The 14,280-nt window shown below is 30.1% G+C and overlaps 1 long non-coding RNA gene across 1 annotated transcript; it reads right to left on the reverse strand.

Annotated features, from left to right (window-relative positions):
* Positions 1-4,016: 4,016 nt before the first annotated feature.
* On the reverse strand, positions 4,017-6,754 carry LOC112786847 (uncharacterized). Its single transcript, XR_011878981.1, has 4 exons — positions 6,583-6,754; positions 6,441-6,490; positions 6,202-6,359; positions 4,017-4,287 (listed from the first exon to the last, which is right to left on the reverse strand). It is a non-coding gene; the product is annotated as an uncharacterized lncRNA (long non-coding RNA).
* Between the last annotated feature and the right edge of the window lie 7,526 nt (positions 6,755-14,280).

Here is a 14,280-nt window from a genome sequence, read left to right on the forward strand (position 1 = left end):
CCCAGACAATAACAAAAAAAAAAAAATGTATTCATAGAAAATTATTCTCTGTCAAATTAATACTTCTGTCATTTTAAAAAAGTCTAATTTATTTTATAATAAAATTTATTAATAACTTATTTGTTTAATAATATATTAAAAATTTGATTCAAAGTAACAACAGATTAATATATTTAACATGAATATTTTTTTTGGACTTCCTGAATAATAAAAATTTGTAAGAGATAAATTATTTAATTTGAAATTCATTGAAAATTATGTTTACTCAAAAATAAAGATGAAAAAAAAATTTAAAGGTACTTTTTTTATAGCTGAAAGATTTATTAGTATCTCAATATTTTATATTGATGTTAGATTACATAAATACATTGACAACTGAATGAAGGGAATATTGATCAAAAAGTTGTTAATTGGTGAGATCTCTTCTTTATATTTTGTTTATTCTGGTGGGATCAAACGACCAACCCTAAACACCGAAGGCGGGGTGAGGGTGATGGCAATAATTTTGCATGATTTTTGAGGTCAATATACTATATACAAAATAAATAGCACACAAAATTGGGGTTAAAATGTAAGAAATATAGTTAATAGTTAAAGTAGTCTTTAAAAAAATTAATAGTGTGCTAATTTAGTTTTTGAAAGATCAAATATTTTAAATTAATCCCTAAAAAAAGTACAATCTAAATTTAGATTTGCTACTTTTATCAATTAGATGATAACACGAGATATAATCATTTTGCAATACGTCATTATCTAATTAACAAAAGAACTAATATAATTTACTTTTATTGTTTTTAGATACTAATTTAAGATATTTATTCTTTTGAGATCAATTTGATGAATGTGATCTTTTAGACTGTGTTTATTTATAAAGACAGAATACTGAAACATGCACACATAAAAATATAATTGTGTTTAACATGGGAGATATCAATAGAGATATCGTATTTTGAAATACTGAATTAATATATTTTGTCTCTTTTTTATAAAAAAATATAGAGACACTAAATAATATATATAGACACAACTTATTTTTTTATTTTTATTATTATTATTATTAAATTTTTATAATTATATTTTTTATTATGGTATTTTTTATTTTAATTTTTATGTGAAAAAAGGTAAATTAAACTTTTTATTATTTGTCATTTTTATTGTTAACCCATAAGATATAGGTTTCACCAATTAACCGCGGTTACATTTCTATTTCATTGATCCAGCCATGGTTTGTGCAACACTTATTGCTCACGGTAAATGACTAACATAATCTCTTTGACTTTAATATGTTTAGTGCCTTTTCTTTGGGCAAAAATCTTAGTGTCCAGTGGCGGAACTTGAAACAAAACTTTGGGGGAGGCCAGATAGAAAATAATTATCAAAATATTTTTTATATGGACTCCATTTAAGATAAGCTCGTCTAATCTCATCTCTCTGGTTTGGGTGATATTGCCAAATTTAAAGCCGTTTTTCAAGATCTCGTTCCAAAAAGTTAAGGTTAAAGTCATCAGATGTAACTTTTTGAACTTTTGAAGGTTATATCTCACTTTTTTCATGATTCATTAAAGTAGAAGAACTATCTATAGGTGTTGATATTGTAAAAGTTATATGTTCTCCTTCTTAAATACTAGCCTTCCTCTTAAAAATTGTATTAATTCTTTGATTTTTCATTATTATTTTATATAAAAATTTGAATATATATCCTGTAAAATATGCAAAGAAGAAGTTAGAAGGACAAATATTAAAATTTATAATATTTATTAAATTTTTTTATCAATTTATACAAATATAATAATATTAATACTTATTGAATATTCTATTATTTTTTATCATATAAAAAATTAAATTAAATAAATAGTAAATATAAAATAATATTAAATTAAATAAATAAAAATATCTAATTTTTTATATTTGAACTTAAAGATAGAGAAAGGGTTGTTTATTGAACTTATTAGATACTTTAAGTTATAGTAAAATATTTAAGTCAATTGAACTATTTTTTATCTTTTAAAAAAGTACTACTAAGTTTTTTATAAAAAGTTTGGGGGGGCCATGGCCCCTCCTGTCTGAACTAAGCTCCGCCACTGTTAGTACCCTATCAGCATTGAAAAAATACCTTAATAGTAATGCTGGGTATTCAAAAGCAAATTTTGATTATTCTGGACAAATTAATTCACGGCTGGGTATTCAGAAAAAACAGGCAGACAACCAGAGAGTTGGAGATCCATCAAGAATCTTTATCCACAAGTATATCAGGAATAAATTTTTGGAATTTTTTTTATTTATTACCAATACATGTATTATTAAGTGTATTTAGATTTTTACACGACCATTATATATTCAAGGTATAGAGACAAAAAAAATCATTAAGTACACAATTTGAGGACCAATTTTTTTAAATAAATAAAATGTTTTATTTACGAATATATAATTTGAAACATTTTTATTAATTTATATTGCATCACTTATTTTGTTTACAATATAAAATGCTTATATCTTGTATAAACGAGATAAGACACGTCACGAAGTCCACGCATCGCGTTTGCACATGTGTTATGAGTTATGACACTTAGCTTACTATAAATGAGATATAAGCATTTTTATTTCTTTTACACTGTAAATGAGATAAGGCTTAAACACGCCTATATAAAGAATTCGTTCATAGCGCCTCAAGTGTCACTCTTGTTGTCCCTTAACGTTCATTTTTTTCTTTGTCAGGTGTTTTTCTTGATATTTTTTACTTTTGAGATACTCGGACATTATGGGGCGCGTAGATGCATGAGAGATGACATCAACTGTCTGAATGTGACTTGGCACATCACGGGAGCGATTGACTTTCAGGTTAGTGTTGTCGTTTTATTCTTTTAAATAAATAAGCATATAATTACAGTTAGGGTACTTTGATAAATTTAGTGTTGTTATACCTGAGTAGAATAGATTATGTTTTGGTAACATAAAATAGATTGTTTGGCATGTTATTAGCATTAATCCCGCCAGGTGAACAATGAGAGATACGAATAACGTGAACAACGGGCTGCATTTCAGGTAGGGGTGGCAAACGGGGCAAAACTCGCCAGGTTGGGCTGCGTAACCCGCCAAAAAAGGCGGGTCAGGCTGAAAAATTGGGATCGCCAAATAGCAAAAGCCCGCCTAACTCGCACCGCTTAAGCTGCGGGCTTTGGCAAGGCGGGGCAGGCTTCCCCGCTGGGTTTAGTATTTTTTGTTGTAAGGGTATATTTTTACAATTTTTTGGCCAAAATCCAACTTTTCCAAACCCAACTTACAAGAGAATGAAGATGAAAATTGAGTATTTTGGATTATGTTTGTTTTGCTTTGGAGACAATATTTATAATTATGTTTTAGATTATGTTTATTTTGATTTGGAGACAATATTTATAATTATGTTTTGGATGAAAAATTGATTTATAATTACAAAGACTTTAATGTTTATGTATATAAAAATTATAATTTTTGTGTGTCTTTAGAAATTATAAATTTATTAAAATGATTATGAAATTATATATATTATTTAATAGTTAATAGTAAAAAAAAAGAGGAGATTTGTCGGGGTGAGATTTTAGGACTGCCTCGCTAGGCGGGGTGGGGCGGGCTTCTCCGCTTGCCACCCCTAATTTCAGACCCACTAACCATTCAAAACAAGGATTATATCTAATTAATTCAAATTTGATTTTTAAAATTAAAATTAACTTTCCTTTTTTAACCTATTGTTAAGGTTGTTCAAAAAAAATGTTGTTCTCGTATACTTTCTGTAACATCCTACCACACAGAGCTTTACACCTTGGATGTAAAATAGAGGTAGTGTGGTATTACGACTTCTAAAATAAAATATATAATAATACATAACAAAGGATAAAATATACTAGGAGCCTTGAAAAATGGGTAAAACAATGTATCGCAAAATAAAAAGCGAAACACTCAAAGAATAGAATTACTTTCGAGCTAAGAAACCTAAAAGTCAAAGATATGAATAAACGAAAGAGCGAAAAAAGAGTCAAGAATACAGTGAAACTAGCTCCTGACTCAGCCTGCGAAGTCAAGGCTGGCCGGAGAATATATACATATATAAACATAAGTATCCCAAATACCCAAAATACAGAAAAAGGACCCTAGCCCTCCTGTAACCTCTATGAGGAACAAAAATAATCAAGTATCTTGGAGAGCAAGCTAAGTACATATATACATATATAAATAAACAGAAAATCCTAAATATTCCAGACTACTCCGCTTCAGGAAATCCAAATGCCTAGCGAGGAGTCTCTCGACCTATATCTGAAAATAACAACACAGTATGGGATGAGAACCGGATGTTCTCAGCATGGTAAATGTGCCACACGTATAATAAATAAGGTCTTAGGAATGCCAGAGGCAATCCTAGAACTCCAACATACAGTTATATAACTTAATTTCTAAACAGAAGCCATAAAAAGGGATAGGTAATCTAAGTACCCTATACTTATTTGCCTTAAAACCTAACCTCTAATGCTTAACCAATTCACCCTTCCTCCATTCCACCGTCATCCACAATTCAGCAGAGACAAGCAACCAAACAAGTTCACGCATAAGTAAGAAACAGATAGTGCAAGTAGCAATTATAACAGGTAGCAGAATACATTTATTCAGTTAGGCAATCTCAGGTAATACATAGCAATAAAAACAAACAAATACACATAATGTATGCCTATCCTATGGCTGATGAGACTCATCTGTCGGTTATCCATCCAACCCAACAAGTCCGAAAATCTTAGACTGTCCCCGTCGCGCATTCCCATGAGTCTACGCATAGATTTTACATTCATTCATCATTCAAACATTCATTCATAAATCACTCAATGGGGGCTATCCATACCCGAGAATTTATACGTGCCCAGTCACCCTTATGACGTAGGGTCAATAGAGTATCAAGATTCAACCTGGAACACGTGGTGGCGAGCCACGGTTCTGTTACCCAGAAAAACTCGTATCTCAGATGTCATCATTCATAAGATATTTAATATTCATAATCATTGTTTAGTCATTTATCAAGCCATGGCATCATTAATTCATTCCATAACCACTTCTCTTTCACATAACTTATCATATTTACCTCTTTCTTCATTTTCAAGTTACCTTAAAATCCTAACTTCTGCTACTTACTAAGCTTGCAAGTAGAATCTAAGGTTAACAGGACAAAAATAGGGGTTTAGGGGTTCAAAACCATGTTTAGAACAGAAAAATATAGGTGCTGAAAAACAGGGTGTGTGCGTATGCACACATGTGTGCGCGCGCACAACCCTGAAAGGAAGCAGAATGTGTGCGTGCGCACACATCACTAAGTGTGCATGCGCCGCACTTGTGCTAGTGCCACCAACAGAAGGCCTATCCTGGTGTGTGCGTGCGCACAGAGGCGTGCGTACGCACAGTTGAATTTTTGCTTCTGTTGGGTGTGCGCGCACAGATGTGTGCATGGGCACACATCAGAAAACCTGGTTCTGCTGCAATATTCAAAATTTCAGTTTTTCGCACCAAATTTTCGGCGTCCATAACTTTCTCTACAAAATTCGGTTTTCTGCAAACTTTATATCAATATCAAGCTTGTTAAACACTCTTTAATTTAAAACAAATTAAACTTCATCTTTATTCAAAATTTGTAGAGCAAGATATGGACTGCCAAAATTCATCAAAATTCATATTTTATCAAAATATCCCAAACCCCATTTTTCACCAATTTCTCATTTCTTACCCAATAAACCTATACACTTACCATATATCAAGCCCTATTTCATCAATACTAACTATTTCCACTTTAACACTCATACCAACTCATAAAACACATATATTATTCCAAGATCCACCCTTTTTAACCACAAGTTACCATGATTAGAATTTATTAACTCATCTCCTCCATTCATCAATAACTACTCATAAATCACTTTTAATAAATCAACAAGTCATAATCATAAAAATTCATTAACTTATATCAACAACATCACCAACCCATCATTATTACTAAAGTCAAAAGCACATATTCAACAATACCAACAACTCATGCTCATTAATCTCAACACAAACTCAATCATCAAATTATCCAACATCACCACAAAACTAAACATTTAATACATTTATCCATTCCAACTTATCCTATAATGCTCTAGCCTAAGTTTTCACAAAACCTTATATATTAAACGCACGAAACCTAAACCATACCTTGGCCGATCACTTTATTTAGTCCAAGGCAGCCACCCAAGTCACAACACAGCCCCTCAAGCTCAAAAAAATCAACCACAACCTTAGCTTCAATCACCACCAAGCTTCCAAATGCTTACTTTTCAATTTCAATGCTTATATACAAACTTAATTCACACCTAATTCACATATATATTCCAAATTCAGCCTCTTCATAATAAAATCAGAATTGACTATGGTTTAGGTTGTTCTCATCATACCCATACGCATAATAAATCAAGCCCAATAAGCTTCGAAAGCTAGATCGAACCTAAAACACCAAATTGGGCAAGATTTCATCACAAGGGTTCAATTTCACCATAAGAAAGGGGATAGAGATTGTGAAACGAAAATGGAGCATACCGGTAAAATTGATCCGACAGAAATGTAGAGCTCGACGCGCTGGACGCGTGACCGCGATCGGTGCGGCAATCGGAGCTCGGACGGAAAAGTTATGGTAGTTTGATTAAAGGGGCTAGGGTTTGGAAAGCTCTCCCTTTCCTCTCTTCAAGTTGCAGCGTGGATCTGTTAAGTTGGAGAAGAAGGAGATGCTGATTGTCTCATTAATAAGGGCTCGGTTGGGCCTATGGGTCCGGTTTGGGCCTACTTCAATCGGTTCGGTCCGTTCAGTCCAATTTTGGGCTAAATTTTTTGAAATTGGTGTCAAAATTTTCGTCTTGAAGAGCTCAACCCTATTTTAATATTAAATTTATATTTTTAATTTTTCTAATTAAAATTTAATTTATTAACTAATTATTTACCGATTTTAGCGGGGTTTACACTTTCTCTATTAGCATTTGTTAGGTGATAGAATGTATTCTTAATAGATATTAATTAATTTAATTTAATTTAACTTATTTGTTAATTTAATTTATTTATTAAATTTGAATTATGTTTTTTTGTTTCTTTAAATTAAATTTATATTTTTAATTTTAATTTTGAATATACTAGATAACTTGTTTTACTGGATATTTGTTATAATGATGTTGGATAACTTTGTAAATGTTTGATTTTTAAAGTTAATTATTCTGAAATGTAAAATAATTATTATTTTTATCTTTTTATTTTGAAATAAAATTCTTTATAATTGAACTAGATTTATTATTGAAATATTTTATTTTTTAACAGAGGCCTCGCCTACTACTTCCTAGACATGAGGGAGGCTGGATTTTGCGACACGGTGCAGCTCAGGGACTTTGTCTTTGACAACTCCCTAATTAATGCATTCGTAAAGCATTGACGTCCAAAGACCCACATTAATACTTTTGTCATTTAAAAAAAGTCTAATTTATCTTATAATAATATATTTTTTAATTTAATTATTTTATAATAAAATTTATTAATAACTTATTTGTTTAATAATATATTAAAAATTTGATTGAAAGTAGCAACAAATTAATCTATTTAACATGAATATTTTTTTAGGACTTCCTGAATAATAGAAATTTGTAAAATATAAATTGTTTAATTTGAAATTCATTGAAAACCATGTTTACTCAAAAATAAAGATGAAAAAAAAATATTTGAAGGTACTTTTTTTTATAGCTGAAAGATTTGTTAGTATCTCAATATTTTACATTGATGTTAGATTGCATAAATACATTGACGACTTTCTTTTTGGTGACTAAATACATTGACGACTGAATGAAGGGAATACCGATCAAATAGTTGTTAATTGGTGAGATTTTTTCTTTATATTTTGTTTATTCTGGTGGGGTGAAACGACCAGCCCTAAACACTGAAGGTGGGCTGAAGGTGATGGCAATAATTTTGCATGATTTTTTAGGTCAATATACTATATACAAAATAAATAGCACAGAAAATTGGGGTTAAAATGAAAGAAATATAGTTAATAGTCAAAGTAGTCTTTAAAAAAATTAATAGTGTGCTAATTTAATTTTTGAAAGATCAAATATTTTAAATTAATCCTGAAAAAAAGTACAATCTAAATTTAGATTTGCTACTTTTATCAATTAGATGATAACACAAGACGTAATTATTTTACAATACGTTATTATCTAATTAACAAAAGAACCAATATAATTTACTTTTATTATTTTTAGATACTAATTTAAGATATTTATTCTTTTGAGACCAATTTGATGAATGTGATCTTTTAGGTTGCGTTTATTTATAAAGACAGAATACTGAAATATGCACACATAAAATAAAATTGTGTTTAACATGGGAGACATCAATAGAGATATTGTATTCTGGAATATTGAATTAATATATTTTGTCTCTTTTTTTATAAGAAAAATATAGAAACACTAAATAATGTATAAAGACACAACTTTTTTTTATTTTTATTATTATTATTATTAAATTTTTATAATTATATTTTTTATTATGATATTTTTTATTTTAATTTTTATGTGGAAAAAAAGGTAAATTAAACTTTTTATTATTTGTCATTTTTATTGTTAACCCATAAGACATAGGTTTCACGAATTAATCGCGGTTACATTTTTATTTCATTGATCCAGTCATGGTTTGTGCAACACATATTGTTCACGGTAACTGACTAACAGAATCTCTTTAACTTTAATATGTTTAGTGCCTTTTCTTTGGGCAGAAATATTAGTGCCCTATCAACATTGAGAAAATACCTTAATAGTAATGCTGGGTATTCAAAAGCAAATTTTGATTATTCTGGGCAAATTAATTCACGATTGGGTATTCAGAAAAAACAGACAGACCATCAGAGAGTTGGAAATCCATTAAGAATCTTTATCCACAAGTATATCAGGAATAAATTTTTGGAATTTTTATTTATTTATTACCAATACGTGTATTATTAAGTGTATTTAGATTTTTACACGACTATTATATATTTAGGGTATACAGACAAAAAAATTCATTAAGTACACAATTTGAGGACCGATTTTTTTTAAATAAATAAAATATTTTATTTATGAATATATAATTTAAAACATTTTTATTAATTTACATTGCATCACTTATTTCGTTTACAGTATAAAATGCTTATGTCTCGTATAAATGAGATAAGACACAATTACGTTTGCACATGTGTTATGAGTTATGACACTTAGCTTATTATAAATGAGATATAAGCATTTTTTATTTCGTTTACACTGTAAACGAGATAAGGCTTAAACACGCCTATATAAAGAACTCGTTTATAGCGCCTCAAGTGTCACTCTTGTTGTCCCTTAACGTTCATTTTTTCCTTTGTCAGGCGTTTTTTTTTATATTTTTTACTTTTGAGATACTCAGACCTTATGGGGCGCATAGATGCACGAGAGATGACATCAACTGCCTAAATGCGACTTGGCACATCACGGGAGCGATATAATTACAGTTAGGGTACTTTGATAAATTTAATGTTGTTATACATAAGTAGAATAGATTATGTTTTGGTAACATAAAATAGGTTACTTGGCATGTTATTAGCATTAATCCCGCCAGGTGAATAATGAGAGATACGAATAACGTGAACAACGGGCTGCATTTCAGGTAGGGGTGGCAAACGGGCCTAAACTCTTCAAGTCGGCCCACATAACCTACCAAAAAAGATAGGCTAGGCTGAAAATTTGGGATCGCCAAATAGTAAAAGCCCGCCTAACCCGCACCGCTTAAACCGCGGGCTTTGGCAACGGGGCGGGCTTTCTCGCCGGGCTTAGTATTTTTTTTTGCAAGGGGGTATTTTTGCAATTTTTTAGCCAAAATCCAACTTCCCCAAACCCAACTTATAAGAGAATGAAGATGAAAATTGAGTATTTTGGATTATGTTTTTTTTACTTTGGAGACAATATTTATAATTATGTTTTGGATGAAAACTTGATTTATAATTATGTTTATTAGATATTTATAATTACAAAGATTTTAATGTTTGTGAATATAAAAATTATAATTTTTTATGCCTTTAGAAATTATAAATTTATTAAAATGATTGTAAAATTATATATATTATTTAATAGTTAATAGTAAAAAAAAAAAGGAGATTTGGCAGACTTAGCCCCACCTAGTGAGGCAGGATGGGCTTCTCCGCTTGCCACCCCTAATTTTAGGCCCACTAACCATTCAAAAAAAGGATTATATCTAATTAATTCAAAATTTAATTTTTAAAATTAAAATTAACTTTCCTTTTTTAACCTATTGTTAAAGTTGTTAAAAAAATGTTGTTTCCATATACTTTTTCTATTAGCATTTGTTAGGCGATGGAATGTATTCTTAATAGATGTTAATTAATTTAATTTAATTTAACTTATTAGTTAATTTAATTTATTTATTAAATTTTAATTATGTTTTTTTATTTTTTAAATTAAATTTTATATTTTTAATTTTAATTTTGAATATGCTAGATAACTTGTTTTACTGGATATTTGTTATAATGATGTTGAGTAACTTTTTTAAATGTTTGATTTTTAAAGTTAATTATTCTCAAATGTGAAATAATTGTTTATTATTATTTTATTTTTTTATTTCGAAATAAAAATCTTTACAATTGAAATAGATTTGTTATTGAAATATTTTATTTTTTAACAGAGGCCTCGCCTATTACTTCCTAGGCATGAGGCAGGCTGAGTTTCGCGACACGGTGCAACTCAGGGACATTGTCTTTGACAACAACCTAATTAATGCATTCGTGAAGTATTGGTGTCCAAAGACCCACATTAATACTTTTGTCATTTAAAAAAAAGTCTAATTTATCTTATAATAATATTTTTTTAATTTAATTATTTTATAATAAAATTTATTAATAACTTATTTGTTTAATAATATATTAAAAATTTGATTGAAAGTAACAACAAATTAATCTATTCAACATGAATATTTTTTTAGGACTTCCTGAATAATAAAAATTTGTAAGAGATAAATTGTTTAATTTGAAATTCATTGAAAACCATGTTTATTCAAAAATAAATAATAAACACATGGGCAGATATCATCATGCTTAAATTCATTTTTGGCCAGATACTCAGTAAGACGATTATACCACATTCGTCCAGATTATTTTAGACCATATAAAGATCTTTGTAATTTGACTGAGTATAACTCCTGTGAATATTCATTGGATGATTTAGATATTTTTAATCCTTCAGGAACTTTCATATAGATATCATGATCTAATGATCCGTATAAGTAAGCTGTTACCACATCCATTAAATGCATATGTAGTTTATGGTATGTAGATAAAATGTCCAAATAACGCAATGTTATTGCATCCACTACGGGAGAATATGTTTCTTCATAATCTATACTGGGCCTTTGTGAAAAACCTTGTGCCACAAGTCGAGCCTTGTAGCGTACAACTTTATTTTTCTCACAAATACCCATATGTATCCAACAGGTTTTAAATCTTTTGGTGTACGGACTATATGTCCAAAAACTTCACGTTTTGCAAGTGAGTTTAACTCAGTCTTCATAGCTTCTTCCCATTTTGGCCAATCATTCCTTTGTCGACATTCTTCGACTGTTTTTGGCTCAAGATCCTTACTTTCATACATGATATGTAATACCACATTATATGCAAATATTTCATTGACAATTGTCTTATTTCGGTTCCATTTTTCTCCTATAAAGACATAATTTATCGAGATCTCATCATTTTCACAATTTTCAGTATTTTCAAGTACCTGAACATCTTCTAGCATCAAAACTATATCAGAATTTTGGACAACTTCAGTATTTACCTCTTTTCTTTTTTGAGGATTTTTGTCTTTGGAACCGACAGGCCTACCACACTTCTGACGTGAATTTGTTTCAGTGGCCATTTGTCTGACTGGGACATCAATTCGAATTGCAGTATTTTTAGCTGGTATATAGGATTTAGTTATCCTTTTCGTATCAGAAAATACATCAAGTAATTCATTTGCTGTTCTTTGCAAATGTATAATCTTTTGAACTTTTAGTTCACATTGCCCTGATCGAGGATCTAAATGCATCAAGGATGATGCATTCCAATTAAGTTCCTTTTCAGGAAGCTTATTCTCTTCCTCTAATGTTGGAAATTTTCATCAAAATGACAATCTGCAAATCAAGTTTTAAATACATCTCTAGTTTGTATCTCAAGATACCCCACTATAGAGAGAATCATATCCAATATATATCCTCAATTTTTTTTGAGGTCCCATTTTGGTGCGAGAAGGTAGTGCAATGGGAACATATATCGCACAACCTAATATTCTTAAATGGGAAATATTTGGCTGCTGGCCAAAAGCTAATTGCATAGGAGAGAACTTATGGTAACTTGTTGGCCTCAAATGAATAAGTGCTGCGGCATATAAAATAGCATGTCCCCAAGCCGAGGTTGGGAGATTTGTTCTCAGAAGTAAAGGTCTAGCAATTAATTGAAGGCGTTTAATAAGTGATTCTGCTAACCCATTTTGTGTGTGAACATGAGCTACTGGATGTTCAACGCTTATTTCATTAGTCATACAATAAGCATCAAAGGCTTGGGAAGTGAATTCACCAGCATTATCAAGACGAATTGTTTTGATTAGATTTTCTAAAAAGTGTGCTTTTAATCGAATAATTTGAGGCGTTTGCGAGAAGACAACAGGCACACATGTGACCATCTCGAAGATGCATTTATTAGGACCATAAAATATCTAAAAGATCCACATGATGGATGAATAGGTCCACATATATCATCTTGAATCTTTTCTAGGAATTAAGAAGACTCAAATCCAATCTGCACTGGTGATTGTCTTAAAATTAGCTTTCCTTGAGAACATGCAGTACAACAAAATTCACTGGATTTAAGAATCTTCTGGTTCTTTAGTGAATGTCCATGGGAGTTTTCAATAATTCTTCGCATCATAGTTGTTCTTGGATAACCCAATCGATCATACTAAATTATAAATTCATTTGGGCTGGTAAACTTCGGGTTTACAATGGCATGTGATTCAATTGCACTAATTTTAGTATAATATAACCCAGATGAAAGTGAGGATAACTTTTCTAATATAACATTTTTATTTGAATCATGAGTTGTGATATATAAGTACTCATGACTTCCCTCATTCATTGTTTCAATATGATATCCATTTCGGTGAATATCTTTAAAACTCAGCAAGTTCCTTAGAGATTTAGTAGATAATAGTGCATTATTTATTATGAATTTTGTTCCTTCGAAAAACAAAATTATAGCTCTTTCGGAGCCTTTTATCACATTACCTGAGCCAATAATAGTATTAACATATTCTTCTTTTGGTACAAGATGTGTAAAATATATATTACTTTTGAGAAAGGTATGCGAACTTGCACTATCCGCAAGACAAACATCTTCACTATTTGTCCTTGCCATTTTCTTCAAAGACAAATAATAATAAAATAAATAAAAGTATATGCACAGTAAAATTATTTTCTTGATTGAAATTATTTTTCTAAGAAGTACTGTACATAGTATCAAATACTAAAAATTTTATTATTATTATTTTTGACCTTGACACATTTAGTAATTTTGAAATTAATAAACACAAATATTTTATTAAACCTTATTTATATACATCATACTTGAAATTCGAATGCATAGAAAATAAAACTTAACAAGAAGTTTCTTACATTATTTATTTACATGAGTACTTAACAAACTCACATATTAAACTATTCCATCATTGATCAAATGACCAACATTTCCTTCAGGATTCTCAAAGAAATCAGATACTTCATAATGAGTGGTGTAATTTTCAGCAACAACCTTTGAAATAAAATTCGTCTCCTTTCCTTTGTCATTCTTTTTTAAAGATGCTTGATAAAGATCGACTAGTTTCCTTGGGGTACGATAGGTACGTGACCAATGACCCTTTCCATCACAATGGAATATTTATCCTCTGTTGATTTATTTTGCCTATTATTTCTTTTTTTATCCCACTTCTGGTGAGATCATTTCTTGTGAACATAATTTTTCTTCCTTCATAATTTTTCTTGTTACCAAAACCTTACCATTTACCTCTTCTGGGGTAATGATTTACCGCATTTTCTTCAAGAAATGGGGCGGCGCCAGTTCGACGTGCTTCATGATTTTTTAAAAGCAACTCATTGTTGCATTCAGCAACAAGAAGGCAAAAAATTAGCTCATAATATTTTTAAAAT

This window comes from Arachis hypogaea, chromosome 20, assembly GCF_003086295.3.
Source record: "Arachis hypogaea cultivar Tifrunner chromosome 20, arahy.Tifrunner.gnm2.J5K5, whole genome shotgun sequence".
Taxonomy (NCBI): Eukaryota; Viridiplantae; Streptophyta; class Magnoliopsida; order Fabales; family Fabaceae; genus Arachis; species Arachis hypogaea.